This window comes from Catharus ustulatus, chromosome 6, assembly GCF_009819885.2.
Source record: "Catharus ustulatus isolate bCatUst1 chromosome 6, bCatUst1.pri.v2, whole genome shotgun sequence".
In the NCBI taxonomy this organism is placed as follows: Eukaryota; Metazoa; Chordata; class Aves; order Passeriformes; family Turdidae; genus Catharus; species Catharus ustulatus.
Genome location: NC_046226.1, coordinates 21,303,120 through 21,318,274, shown reverse-complemented (window position 1 = coordinate 21,318,274; position 15,155 = coordinate 21,303,120). Strand labels below are relative to the sequence as shown.

At 39.1% G+C, this 15,155-nt stretch overlaps 1 protein-coding gene across 32 annotated transcripts in view; it reads left to right on the top strand.

Annotated features, from left to right (window-relative positions):
* NRXN3 (neurexin 3) overlaps positions 1-15,155 on the top strand; it is a 967,067-nt gene that overhangs the window by 914,172 nt on the left and 37,740 nt on the right. The gene's annotated exons all lie outside the window — the stretch shown is intronic.

The following is a 15,155-nucleotide window of genomic DNA, read 5'->3' as shown; positions in this document are numbered from 1 at the left end:
AGTCCATTTTAAATGATTATACATTACAGTGCTCTCCTTCTGCCTCCTAACTCTGTGAACCTGACAGGCATCACTGGAGCTTACTCAGGTGCCTTCTGTGACCTCAAAAAGGTGTCAGCTTGTCACACTTAGAATGACTGAGAAATGCAGCATCCTCTTAAAAGCATTATTGCTTCTTTGTAGATCACACTACATATACAATTCAACAGATGGCATTCTGAAGCATCTCAGAAATCAATAAATCACTTCTGATATAGGGCCTTGAATTCAAAAATGTCAGAAACTGAGGCCAGAACAGAAAAAAAATGCATTATTTGGCAATGATTTATATGTCTTCTTAACCACATGGAGCATTGAAATTTAGTTTGTGTGCTAACAAGTTACCAGATTTGGTAACTTTTGGACATGTATTTGCATTCAAGAAGGCAAACCAAAATTTAGAAATTATTAGAGGAAAGAAGTCTGAACTATTGTTGTGCAACTGTGTAAATCTGTGTTGTGCTTTGCATTCTGCATTGCACTCACTTTTGGCCATCAGCTCTCAAAAAGTGATCTATGATGAATAAAAAAGCTGCAAGATATGCAATGGTTTCCACGTGAGGAGAGGTAAACAGGCTGACATTCCTCATGATGAAAAATTGGTAACCAAATGGTGATAACAGAGGTCTTTAAAATCAAAATTAATCAGAGAAACTGTGACTAGGCAATGACTGCTCACAGTTTCTCATGAAACAAGGATTGAGGAGTGAAATAAGTTAGAAGCAGGCTGAGATCAAACAGGAGGAAGTGCTTTTATATGAAATGTGGAACTCACTGCCATATGATATTACAGAAAAAATCATAAATAGATTTCAAAAGCTAGTATGTCAGCATGTGGTTGAAAAGCCCATTAAGAACCATGAAATACAAAATCTATGCAGCACAGAGTTGCAGGTATAACCACTTCCTAACTGATGTTTGCCACTCCAACTAGCATATGTGAGAGAAAAGCACTTCTGCAGGTTTCTCTTGTGTTTATGCTTTATCTGTCAGCAAAGATAAATGTCTGATGCCAGCGGCAGGAGTCAAGGCTTCAGTGGAGTTTGAGCTAGCATGACTGCACTTCTGCTCTGGTTTTACGTGTTCTTATAACACGGTCATTATAAGTATATATTTGCATTTGAAGCACTTACATCTGTGACTTAGTATGGACAGATACCAGACACACCTTCAGGCATTTTAAAGAGCCTGAAAGAGGCAAAAATTGAATATGAGACACATAACTAGATAAAGCAAGGAGGCAGTGAATCTCCCGCTCTTTATAAAATTCACAATGCAGGAATTCCCCTCTAAATGGGAAGGCCTTTGTCTGTAAATTGCATCAATATTTCATTAATTAAATTCATTTTTCTTTCTGTATTCCCTTTGTTTTGTGTAATTAGGATATAGTCATTTACAGTCAAACCTCTGTTCAGCTGCTATAAAATATTCATTTCCAGTTGCAGCTGATAATGAAACAGTATCCTGCAGCCCATTCAAACTGTTGCAAGGCGAGGCAAATTACCAAAGGGAAGGGAATAAATTCTTTTTTTTTTTTTTTAAATGAACTTAAATATGCTCTGTACAAAGTGGTTGCAGGCAAAGGAAAAGGCTGCCAGCTAAAATGCAATTTATGTAATACGTTGGCAAGAAGGTGGGAAGCCAGTGAATAGAACTTAATGAGTTGACAGCTGTCAAGCTCTCCATGGTGTCAGATTGTAGCATTTGTTTCCATCAATTGCACATTCTGGGTAAGTGAGAGACTTAGGTGAAAGGGATATCCTGGGACCAGCCAGGTAATTTGTTCCGCTACCTGTGAGGTGCTAAGATTCAAAGCTGCCTGGTAGAGAGGTTACAGAGCTTTACTCTGCACCTGTTGGAAAAGCTGTGCTGAAAGCAAGTTTTGTGTTCTAATGGGATGACTACTGGTGGTCCACCATGGCAGAGTTCTTTTTTGTAGGGGTCATTTGCTTTTGGTCTTAACCTCTGCTGCCATTTACTTCTACAGATGTGCACTGCAGGCTTTTCCCACTGATGAGAAGTATTTGCAAGAAATTCCTGTCTGCAGAAACCTCGGTTTGTAGGAACTGTGCAGTCACCTGCAGTATTTTATTTCATTTCAGAGACATTAAAGAGAGCAGAAGGTTTCTTACATCCCTCCTACCTCAGCCCTGCATAACAGTTTGCTACAGTCCATATGGGAGTTCCATTTTGACAGTGTGAGGTTTTCTGCTCACAAAATACCAAGAACTGGATACAATCAGGGTAGGCTGCCAAGGAAGTGGTTGACTCACCATACCTGGAGGTATATAAAAGATTTGTAGATGTGGCACTTAGAGATATGGTTTAGTGATGGAACTGGGAGTGTTAGGTTAATGGTTGGACTCAGTGATCTTTAACATCTTTTCCAACCCAAACAATTCTATAATCTTTCTTCAGATGCTTTATACAGCACTGTCCTTAAGATGCTGTCAGAGCAACTTATAAGCATTTGCTTCCAAGAGATACATGGGTATCTTCATTATCTTAAAAATTAAGCCATGGTGTGCTGACATGTTAACAGCCCTCTAAAGGGTCATTGCAAATCAGTGGCAGAGGCATCCTGGCACTCAGCTCTTCTGTGTAATTCCACAGCTGTGTAAAATGGGCAGTCAGACTTGGTGAAAATAATGGACCCCTCTGACCTGATACTTCTGAATCAAAAGAAATCTCACTGACTGCAGTCTTTTACTTGCAAATTCCTGACTTAAGTTATATGCCTGCTGATAACTATGAGACAGTTAATAGCAGTTGCTAATAATTGGAGCCAATTACAGGGATCTTTAGAAACACTTTTTGCCATCCTGAAGCATTTCAGAGGAATACAGTGCCATGCTCTGGAGTTCTGACAACTTCACTGCGCAGAAAAGCATGTACTTTGATTTTACCTGCTGTTGCCAGTCAAAATCCTGATATGGACATAGCTATGCCAATTATTATCAGGTTAGTTTGAAACATTCATTGATAGTATAATTCCGCTATACCTTCTTCAGTCAGCATTGCTGGACCTGAAAGGAGGAGCTTTACCAGCTTTGATATACCCTCATGTCTGTAATGCCAGTAATGTCACACTAGTGAGTAGGGCCTACATCTGAAAACTCAGATGCACCACCTTTTAAATTCAGTGGTTATTATGTCTTGTTTCTGGCTGGTACAAGTGAAGCTACAATAATGACACCATTCAAAAGGGAATTTTAAGGGAAATAACTTGTTTCCTCCCAGGAGAGACCAGGCTGTAGGTGTTAAAGCAATGGAAGATGGAATTTTTTCTTAAAACAAAAGTTATGGTTCTTTCTGCTTTTTTAATTTTTATGAAAAAGCAGAAACAGATGTAGCAAGAAACCTAAGCATACGTTTTTGTCTGTCCATTCAGGGACTGGAATATCTTGAATATGGGGACTTGCTACATTTTGGCTCCATCCTGGTTAAGCTGTCCTTTTCTATGCCTTGCTGAGACTGAGGTTAAATCCTCCATGGGCTAAAACTCGGCTGTCCATAGTCTGGAAGACACGGGTATTTCTTAGTACTACTAAAGGCTTGTAATGGGCATTGCATTAAAATGGTATAGTTTTTTGTTTGTTTGTTTTGTTTTTTGTTTTTTGTGATTTCCACTGTTATCAACACTATAATTAGAATATATGAGAGGAAAAATTTCTCAGACTTCTGCTTTCAACTGGTGTCTCATTCAAATTCTTTACACAGAAGCTTCTTCATTTCATAGTGGTATGAATTTCATGCTATCTTTCAGTCCTTACAAGAGGTTATTGATGTCAAAAATGTAACATTGCCACAAAACTGACTTGAGAAGCAAGTTTACTGACAGCGAAAGAAGTATTCTTATGGATTTAGAGCTTCAAATCTTTTTTCCTTCTGACAGTGTTCCTTTGGATACTTCTCTCCTAGTATCTCCCAACTTATACCCTGGAAATCTGAAGGACACAAGGAAGAACCTTGTATTATTTGATGCCTTTATAGACAGAATTGCAGAGAAAAAGAAAGCCTCTTCACTGTATGTGGAGTTGTTTTCCCTTTAAGGAGGTAGAAGTGTAAGTGATGTCAGCCGGTTCTTGATGGTGTTAAAAGCCTGAATTCCTTTGTCTAGCTCTCTGCTCAGTAAGTGCATTCCAGCTGAGCATCTGCAGAGCCATTAAAGCTAGCTTTGTTCCTTTTTTCCATTTTACACAAACACAAAAGATTGATTTGTCTTTACTACAGTTAATCAAACTCACAACAAAACTAAATAAATAAGCAAGGAAAATGGCCTTCTTATCCTTCACAGGGCAAATGTTCTGATTAGGCAGGGGCTGCTGAGAAACCCAGCTGCGATAAGTGTTTATCAGGCTTGTTGTGCATGGGAGTCTGCCTCACCCAACAGCTAAATTTTCTTGCGTAACAACTATTTGCAGCTTGGACCACTTCATGTGCCATTTAAGTGAAGTTCACTTCAGATTTAATGCTCAGGAGCCATTTGTCATGTTCCACTACTCATGAGGTTGAAGTTTTCCTGGTTTCATCAGTACATGATTGATCGAGTATGTTTTTTAAGCTGATGGGTATATCTTTGGTGGGAATAAATCTCTTTCCTTGTTAAAGTTATGATTAGACAAATTTCTGGCTCGAATTTTCTTAAGTTTTCACCCATGATCCCTGGTGGTGGTGGTAATGATTTCATTTCCCTGTTTACTCTTTTGTTACATGTTTTTTGCTAACATGTGGTGTGAAGTCAGTTCCCTGTCCCTGCAGTAAAGATTTTCGTTTACTCATATTTCAAAGGGGAAAAAAATGGTAATGATAGAAAAGCATGATTTTTAAGCTTAGTTAAGATTAGTTATTTGGCAGTTGTATTTCTGGATGAAATGTTGTCTAGAACCATTTAACTTAATTTTTATTAGATTTTACCGTGATAATGTGAATATGTTAACAGGTTAATGGTAATATATACCTTTTGTTCAGTAAACAGATGTCTCTGTACTAGTGCTGACAATCATTTACATCCTATATTAAGAGAAGAAGGATGGACCACTTTTGTGATATTTGTGTTTATAAACTTCTTATTGTTTGTAAATTAAAACTATTCATAGCCTTTTTTTAACAGGTATATTGTATATGTGCCTTCATATAGGTATTTAGTGGCTATTTTCCTTTGTTAAATGTTGTACTCTCTAATTTATTCAGGGAGCATTTCTAGGTGCTGATTGGTACCTAGTGAGCCAGGATTTAGTCCGCATTTATTTATTCTACATTATGCTTATTCTGCATTTAAATGTGTGGGAACTGCCTTCCCCTTGTGAGCTAATGTGTGAATCCTGTGAGTAACAGTATTTAAATGCCATTTTCTAAGTGTGGGTTAATGTTTGGAGAGCAAGAGGAATATTTGTCTGGCAAGAATAGTCTAGAGCATTAATGTGAATATTCAAAGATAGTTGTTTATCTCATTGCACTCAGAGGTACTTATAATAATTGCAGAAGTTGTTTTAAGGCACATTTATTCAGAGTGATTGCGTTTATTGTTACTTTATGAATAACATACCCTGTCACATTAGATTTTAAGTGCCACAGTTTGGACCATACCAGGGTATTTTCTCCTTTATTAATTTTACAATTGTGTGTGCCAACTGTTTGTGGCCAATGTAACAATGAGTAAGAGAAATGTGGAGAGAAGAAGGGGAGGAGGTAAAGAATCCCCAGTTAAAAGAAAAAAAAAGATGGTGGGCACCTAGTGTGCAGTCCTAGGGCTGGCTTGCCCATCGCCTCCTGTTGGATGCTGGCAGGATTACTGGCCCCTCTGCCAGCACTCACTGGCCTGCTGCAGATCGGGTATCAGGCTGCACTGCCATCACTGCTTAATATGTGAACATGCTCCTGTTTTCTCCAGGGAATGATGTCTGCTGGGAGAAGATCCCCTGTATCTTTAATTTCTCATTAAGCCTCATTTGTGAGAGATTATGAGATCCCAGCAGTAGGTGCTACAGTAATAGGACTACTGATTTAATAGAAAGAGGACTGGTATGGTTTTATTAAGTGATCGCATAAGTAGAAATGCCAGTTTAATTGCATGTGTGACTACCCCTTTTCTACATAGTAACTATAACGATTTGTTTCTTTTAAATCATGTGTAAGGGGGGAGTGCAACACGGTGTACAGGTTTTGAGGCTTAAGAGATTGTCATTAAAGCTACTGCACTGTGCTTAGTTATTTATTTCTTGCTCAGAGTGATCCAATCAATAACAGAACAAAATCAAATACAACTCCCTCCCCTCTGAGAAAAAAAAAAGACAAACTAAATAAAGATATCCAGGAGAAAATGCCAGCAAAAGACATATTGATTTCCAGCAAAGGAGCAAAGTGTAAATGAAAAATATTCTTCTGACACAGTTATTAAGTGCCAGCTAGCACGCAAAGAAAAACCCATTTACTCTTACTAGAGGCTGAGTCTTCAAAGGGCAGCTGATTCATCTCAGATCATTTTAGTGTCTAACTTTCTGAAACATAAGCTTCCCTTTACTAAATGTAAAGGAGTTTTCTGTATTTAGGCTTTTTGCTAAAATTCTGATTTTATGCCAAACAAGCAGAGAAACTATTTTCTCCCCATTTTATGGCAATATAAACAGAAGCACAAAGAAAGGGGGCAATTTTACTGATGTCAGATAGCAAATTTATTACAATATCAGGAAACTAAAATCAAGTAACATGTGGGCTCAGATTCAATGTCCTTGGCAATTTGAACTGGCAATTTAAAAAGTTATTGCATCCCAGTGATCTGCCCTTCTGCTGGTGAAGTATGTAACATTTCATTTTTCAGCAAGTGTAGTTCATAGCCCAGCATATTAATAAAATTATTTCTGTGGCAGTTTAAGATAATACATTAGAATGTGTACCTAAGGGACTAGAGCCCACCCCAGAAGAATGCTAAATTCTGTCAATAATAAGACTTTTTCCTACATATCTATGAGAATTGTTTTTCAGCTTTTGCTTCCTGTGTCCTGCTTTAAGCAGATGTTGAGAAGAGCAGAAAGTTGAAGTTTATGCTGCTACGTGTGTCTAGCTGGTTTTTGGTTCTTCTGAGTGGGATAATGGCATAGGGGAGAGCACTTTGAATGTATTTTCAGACCATTTCCTAAAATAAATGTCTTCCATTTGAAGACTTTTGGACAAGTATTGGGAAACATCATTGTGTAGATTGATGTGATATTCAGAAAGTCACATTCCTGAGCAGTGTTTGAATTTCAGCAAATTGTCCTTCCAGCAGCTCTCACTGACTTTAAAGTAGGAGTTGTTGTGGGGTCAGCTGTAATGGCTTGATTTTTAGCATTAAGTTTTTTAGTTACTTTATTTCATGATGGGCACACCTTCTGTACCTTTCTTAGAGAGTTTTCACCTGCATCACCACCATCTGCATAACTGTGGTTATATAACAGAGGACTGATGGTTTCTGTTTTAAGTAACAGTTTATTTCAATAAGAAATAAAAATGTAATAGGGAAGGAGCACAAGCTCCTTCATCAGATGAACATTATATTCAACGTGAATATTATTCCTGTGTGGTTATTCCAAGAGCCTCTGTCTTCAGTGCAGAGACACACAACTTTCATTTTAAGGTACTTTGGAAGAAGGAAAATTCACATGGAAAGGAGAAATGGGTTGATAAGAGGGAGAAAGAGTCTCCTCTCACACCAAAGCTGTATGTTTTGTATTAAAACCAAGCAAATCTTGAAGGTTATATTGAATAGTCTGGAAAAGACTTGCCAGTTGATGCTTTCCTAGTCAAGACAAAAAGAGCCTGTTCTGTCAGGAAAGGAAAGAAATAGAAAAGCAAGTGGTTCTGTGGGCATATGTAATCAATAAACAACCAATCTAGATTCATGGAAATGAAATTTTATTTATTTATTTAGCTCCTAAATAGTATGTAATTTCTTCAGGCCAAGAAATAAATTGAAAGGATTTAGGAGGATTTTCTTATCAGCAGAACACCATGAAGAATTACATTCTTTATGCTTTTGGGAAGGTACATTGAAGTTGGGTTAAGCTGCTGTGGTTCAATACTTCTCTTTCCCTTGTCAGGGTCCCTTGAACAACAGATGAATTAATCCTCCCCACTTTCCTTTCTCCCCTCTTTGCCCTCCCTTCTCCTTCTTTCTCTGCTCACAGTGCCTCACAACATCATCACCCTTCCCACTGCCAGCAGACAGAGACAAAAGGCAGAAATGTAATTTTTCCCTGTTGACTTTCCACAGCTCAGGCACAGAACAAAGTCTGAAATTTGGCATCAAACCTGGTCCAGAAGAGTCAGACTTTACAGTCTTAATGAACTATTGATTTTAGTGAGACAGGCTTTTGGCTTCCAAAGGAATAATTCAAGCTTTCAAAGCTCTTTTTAATCATGACTGCCCATGAATCTAGATTGACATACAGTTGGGAAGATTATTTTTTGCTTTCTCTTACTTAAATGCCTAGTTCCTTAATCTGTTGTCTGCCATAGCAGTGGACAAATGGCTGATTTTGTTGAGGAGTAGCTCTCTCATGGTCCCTACTTAAGGCTATAATTTGACAGCAAATCAGCTTTTATATCCAGCCAGGAACACGCAACCAGAAGATGCACTTTTACTGGGCTACTGTTTCATGTTCTTTGATGCATTGCCTCTGCAGAGGCAGACACAACCTCAGCATTAATGTGTGGGGGTGCAAAGGGCTTCCACAAATTTGTCGCCATGTCTGTTCCATGATAAGAAAATACATTGTTCTATCCAATAATGAGATGAAGATTAATACACTTTAGCAAAAGACAGGAGACCCACAACTCTCCTTAAAAGTTTATATAGTCCCAAATTGCAGTTTCTTTTGCAATACTTTATTATGATTTTTGCAACATTTCTAGTATTTTCCCATTTGTATGCAGATTATTTCTATCTGTATGTAGTAGTTTGAATTTGTCCAGACTGTCTCTCAGATATGCTATACTGTAGTGACCTCCAGAGTATTCTGCAAATAAAGATTAATTAAAAAGTAAGAAACAAATGCAGAAAGGACAGATGAAGGATTCTCATTTAATTGAATAGTGTGAACAGAATATGAAAAGTTCTTTAAAAAACCCAGTTACCAAAGTACAAAAGGTGGAGATATTCAAGGTAGAGATGGCACCTAATGAAAAAGACACTTATCTGCTATCTTCTTTTGGCAAGACAACAAATGCCTTGAACCTACTCTTTGCCAAGAAACATCTTGGTTCCTGTAACAGCATCACTAACTTTTTGCTATTCTAAAGGCAGCATTTACACGCTATACTGTTATGCATAGAAGAAAATATGTAGTCCATATTCCATAATAAATTTGAGATCTGTAGAAAATATAGCAGTATGGAAGCAATGGAAGGAGTCAAGTAGCTGTACTTAGGAAAAGTTTGTTGACTTTCAGCTCTGTACATTTTAGGTGTGAAAGGCAAATGCAGTGCCCAGTTTAATACAACTGTATTTCTCCACTCTTGGGAAGATATTTGTGCCTAGCATTTTGTGATGGTCGTATTTCAAGAAGCACTGTAAATTGTGGTTCCTCGGTGGCAAACAGATTTACACTTCTCTCACAACAAAGCATTAAGTGTTGCTTTTCAAATAATGGTGTTGAATTGGAAGTAACATGTATAGTGTGCAGAAGAATTTCAAGAAAAAGGCCAGTAGGAAAATTGAATCCTGCTTTACCGAGTGAAGCAACTGCCATGTGTGTAATTCTGCAGGAATTTGTCTGGAGGTTGAATTTATGGGTCCTTGTCTTTTCTCTCCCTCTAGAAGGGAGAACTCCATCATTCCTGGGTGTGTTTTCTTTTATAATTTCATAAAGCTGTTCTGTGACAGAGCTTATTTTATCCGGCGTGCTTAATCTTTTTCAAATCGTAGTGTACCCAAACAGCGAGGTGTCAAAAAAAACTTTGCAATTGGGAAACAGAAGATTCAGCACCTGCCATTTTGTATAGAACAAAGGAGCAAGGGTTATGGATCTGATACATAAATTAGGGCTTCAGGCAATTTAAAAATTGGACAGGAATGAAGTCGTCTTGAGCAGGTCTTACCACACTATGCCAAATTTCCTTTCACTATATATCCCATACCAGTACATACAGTGTAATGAACAAAGATTGTAGAACCATCACTGTGTCAAGATTGAAGAGGCCCTTAGAGTGAATAATTAGGAGGAGGTGATTACAGAACTAATAATTCATGGAAAGGAATGGGGAGCCAATTCAATGAAATTGAAAGAATTTGAAGGTAAATATGCCCATAAATCCTCTGGGGTGGACTCAGAGTTTAGCACTTTCTCCTACCCTGGTTTTATTCCAAAGCAATTTCATTAAACATTAGAGAGAGGGAGAGAAAAATAATAATATAAATGCCATAAAAAATCTTTCAGGGGAAGGAATAAAAAGGGTTCCTGCCAGAGAGAAATTTTATTGAAAGTTATTATAATACCTATCTTTAGTTTTATGGCCTTTAATACAAGCCAAGTAATTTCAAAGCTGGGATTCTTTAAAAATGAAATACATATTTTAAAATAGTATGGTGTGACTTATTATTTTTAATATAGAATTTAGCTAATATAGGGAAAGGAAAAATATTTTCTCTCTCATGTTCTTTCCAATGAAAACACAAACATCATTTCCATCACAGCATATGGAGAAGTTTCATTACTATCCTTTTGCCTGTACATAAGAATGTTTAGCATTTACTATCCCTAGATCACTGGGCAGACACTAAAGCATTAATCCACTTACATCCCCTGGGGCCAGTGGGTGAGTAAAATGAGAACATTTCAAAAATGGGGAAAAGGGACTAGAAACTGGGTAGTTTTTTTGCTTACTGCCTCACAGTGATATGGTTCTGATGTGAAGAAATTGTGTTAGTGGAGAGATTTCCAGGGTCTCTGCTCACTAGCCTCTCCTGTCTTGTGGAAGCAGCAAGTTTAATAAACATCCAGTGAAAATTCTCACTTGCACGAGGGTCTTGAAAGGTACTGATTCCTGTTACAAGAAGTAATGGTCTTCTGGATGTTTCCTGGACCTGTTTCTTGGTCAGGAACTTGCTGCTCTTTCTCACTGAAATAGCTTTATTCCTTTGGGAAGATTCATATGTTGGTATCTTAGCGGAAGGTGTATGGAAAACCAATATGTGGTGGGACTAGAAAATCAGTTAGTGATGAATTGTGATGGAAAGTACTGAGATTAAAAATACAAGATAGGAAATGGCAAGACAGATTAATGTACTTATCTTTTCTGTGGTTTCTAGAGATCTCATTAATGACCTTGACTTAAATCTAACACCACTTCTGGAGGTTTTTTTCCTTTTTCTAACCCTTGTTTTTATACATACAAAATCAGCAGGATGGGAGAAAGAGCAACCACAAATGAAAAAAAAAATTGAATATGAGGTGAAATAGCATGTAGTAGAGATGGGGAGAAAAGATGGGGATTAATTGATAAAATCATGTGCGGAACCAGTTGTGAAAAAGTGCACATAGGGGTTGGAATTGACAGGGTTGGTGAGTATTGTACATCACACAGTGGCATTTTCTGTGAGTCTGGTTTACTGTGCACTTCTCTGCTCAGAACCAACACAAGCTGCAAGAGGTTTTTATAGCAGGAAACCTAGTACACATACCAGAGCACAGCATAAATATGTTGCATGTACTTCCTTAAGCTGCTTATGAGATGGGAAATTGAACAAGAAGAACAAAGCCCAGACTTCATGACTTTTCAGGTTGTGATACAGGGACTTCCCAAACTAGATATAGGGTAATTAATAGCTCTGGAAGGATGTTTTGACCTTCAGTTTGGCTGATCACTTCCTAAATGCTCTAAACTTTTATTTTCTACCAGTATCCTGTTGCAAGGAGGTGTCCAGTTAAAAAAAAAAAAAAGGCCTTGTTACATTCCTGGTTTCATATGATGCCCCTAATATGAAAGAGGAAAAAACAGTTATAAAGGAACTCCTTATTCTTTACAAATATTAAATCACTTTGTCAACTCAATTGGATTTGATTCCACATTCATATTGCATAAAGCCTTTACATCTGAGCAAGTAAGAGGGTAATCAAATAGGTATAGGCAGCTGATAAGTGACAACACCACATTGTTATAATTTTTATGGTCATTTCCTATTGGAGCAAATCATCACTGTTTTTCTATGAGAAGTGTGAATTGTCAGATCTTCAACTAAGAGCAAAATCCACCTGACTTAAATTTTACCTGGAAGTCAAAACAAAGTGATAGGGTTTTAGCACGGTCTGAGCAAGGTCTTTCAGTAGTGATGGATAGTTTATTCTCTATTCACAGTGCCATCCTTACCCTTAGACAACTATAGTATAAATCTCCAGTTTCACTAATTACATTTCCCCTGCTTAAAAATTTCTAGTAGTATAGCCTTGTTTGCTAACTCGTACTAAATTACTTTACATTGGTGCAATTAAAAGCTAATATCTTTTTACCCAAGGACAGCTGCATTTCACTGTTGGTGGATGTGATGACTGTATAAGTTATAAAGTTTCTGAGGTTAAATAATGCGTTCTAAAATATACGTGACAGAACCAGAAGAATTGAAAAAAATGAATTTCTATTTTGTGCATTCCTCCTTTATTGTCCCCTCACAGAGCAGACAAAATTTTAAAGCCAACTTGTCATAAGAGAAGTCACCAGGATTTCAACAGAATTCTTCTACTTTCTATGACTGAATTTTTTTTTTTTTTACATTACCTTGGCATGTAAGGCAAGAACACATTACCTTCAGGTCCTTTTAATCTTGACTCCCCATAGAAGAAACATTGTAAAAGTATTTAATGAAAGAAAGCATGAAACTACTGCAAGATAACACTCCATGAAACATTGCCAAATGACCATGCTGTGCATGAATGAGTTACATACAAAATACAGTAATTTCACGAATACAAGCCGCACTGTTTTGACCAAAATTTTGCTCCCATACCGGAAATGTGGCTAATACTCAGGAGCGACCAATATGTGAATAATTTTCTGACATTTTCAACCCCAGGAGTGCAAACCAAGTCAGTACAAACTGCAAAGTCGAGCTCCTGCCAGTAAAACCCTGCATTTACGTGGTTGTTACAAATTGGTTACTCTGTTGCGCGGCAGATGGAGCTGCTCTGTGCAGGCAGCACAGGCGGTGGGGAAGGCGGGGCAGCTCTCTCCGCTTGGCCCTGCGGCTCAGGGTGCTCCCGTCCCCGCGTGCCGCCGCCGCAGGAGCAGGCAGGCTCCATCCCCGCCTCCCACTGCCGCCACGGGTGCCGGCGGGCTCTGTGCCACCCCTGCTGCCGCGGGGCAGCGCCAGGCCGCAGTGACCAAGCCCAGCGGTGGCGGCGACTGGCCCCGAGTGGCCCCACCGAGTGGCAACGCCGAACTGGGCCACCCAACCCTGTCAGCAGCCCTGAGCCCTCATGGCCCGAGCCGAGCCAGTAAACCCCACCCTGCCGCGGTTCTGTTACTATTTGGCAACTTTGTTGCACGCGGGTCCTCGCTGCGAACGACAGAGCGGCTTTTACTCGGGTGCGGCTTATTTATGGACAAAAAACAAAATGTTTGCCAACACCTGGCGATGCGGCTTATACTCAGTGCAGCTTGTATTCGTGAATTTACTGTACTTCATGACTGATTTTTTTACAGATACTCTATAATTTTTACCTGCAACTGACCTATCCCGTTTTTCTTTCTTGGTTCAATCTAAGCTACTGAAATCAAGACTGAAGGAACATTAGGTTCAGTCTGAGCTTTCTGACTGACTTCTTGGTTCTCTTTTTCATCCCTTAGCTCAAATACAAGCAAAGAGGGGGAGAGCAAGGAACTTCTGGCAGGGGTCAGAAGTATTTCATAGTGCTGGGAGGACAGGAGGCTAAAGAAAAGCCAGAGTCCTCAGAATTCTTTTGTAAAGTGAAGAGGGAACATGTTGGAGACAGCCATAGCAGATATAAAAATGTGAAGGAGACCTTACTTAAAGCTGGATAGTCTTTTTCAGGAATAAGTATTTGAAAGTCTTGTTGAGATGTGAGATTCCCAGAAACATTCACCTAGAGTATTGAAGTGCAGCTGTCCTGCTCCTGAGCTCTACAGTACTTCCTGCCTGGTGAGGAGCAGTTGTTTTGTTTCAGGAATCATCCCACTGATCCTACGGCTCAGCAGAATGGGCAGCTCTCTGCAAGGAAGAGCTGTTAAGGGAGATGGTTTCATCAGAAGCCGTGGTTGAGCCCATGCTGCTGAGCTGGAGTAATTTTGTATTGTGCACAGGAACATTACAACCTGTGTCCAGAGGCTGCCACAGGCTCTCCCTAATGGTCTGCATTACTAATTCAACTAATTGCAGCAATTACAGGCAGGAGATGCTGCTGGGAAGAGACACCAGTACACGTCTCTCTAACATGCTGCAGTACATGCTGCTCACTAATTAGAGCAGTACACAAAGAGAAAGAAAAAAAATTGAAAAAAAGAAAATTTAAAAAAAAAAGAAGAAAATATCACCAGTTGGAAATGCAAAGGAATATGATGAAACCTATAATGGTTGTGAATGGTCACAGTTTGGTTTAACTCTTTCAGACTCAGACTTTACAGCTGGTCAATCTAGTTGCATCCACATCCCTGTTCACTTGCTAAGCAAGGTGGTGAGGTTTCATGCTGGGCATACCTGACACATACAGCAGTTCTTCATGCAACAAGTGGGTTGCACAGATATTTACCATCTGGGTAAACACCAGATTCCCAGGCAAGAGGTGTGTTAACAGAGCAGGAATTATGTGTGCCTCAGAGTGGTGCATCAGGCACAGCAAAGAGTACTGCTAGCTGTCTGAATGAAGTGTATTATCTAGGTCTGTCTTGTATATTTTTCTTTGCAGAAAGCATGTTCAGTCTGAATATGCCTCACATGGTAGGTCTCTCAGGAAGTGCCTTCTGGCTGGCCCTGCATGATACTGGTACTTATGGAGGAGCCCAGCCTCCTCCCAGCAGGCACATCTACAGTGGCTGTTGGAGGGCAGTTTGCCAGCCAAGCAGGCTTTGTAGCCCACTGTACTTCATTCAACGGCATCAGTGTGCTCCACTTGCTGCCCTAAACAGCC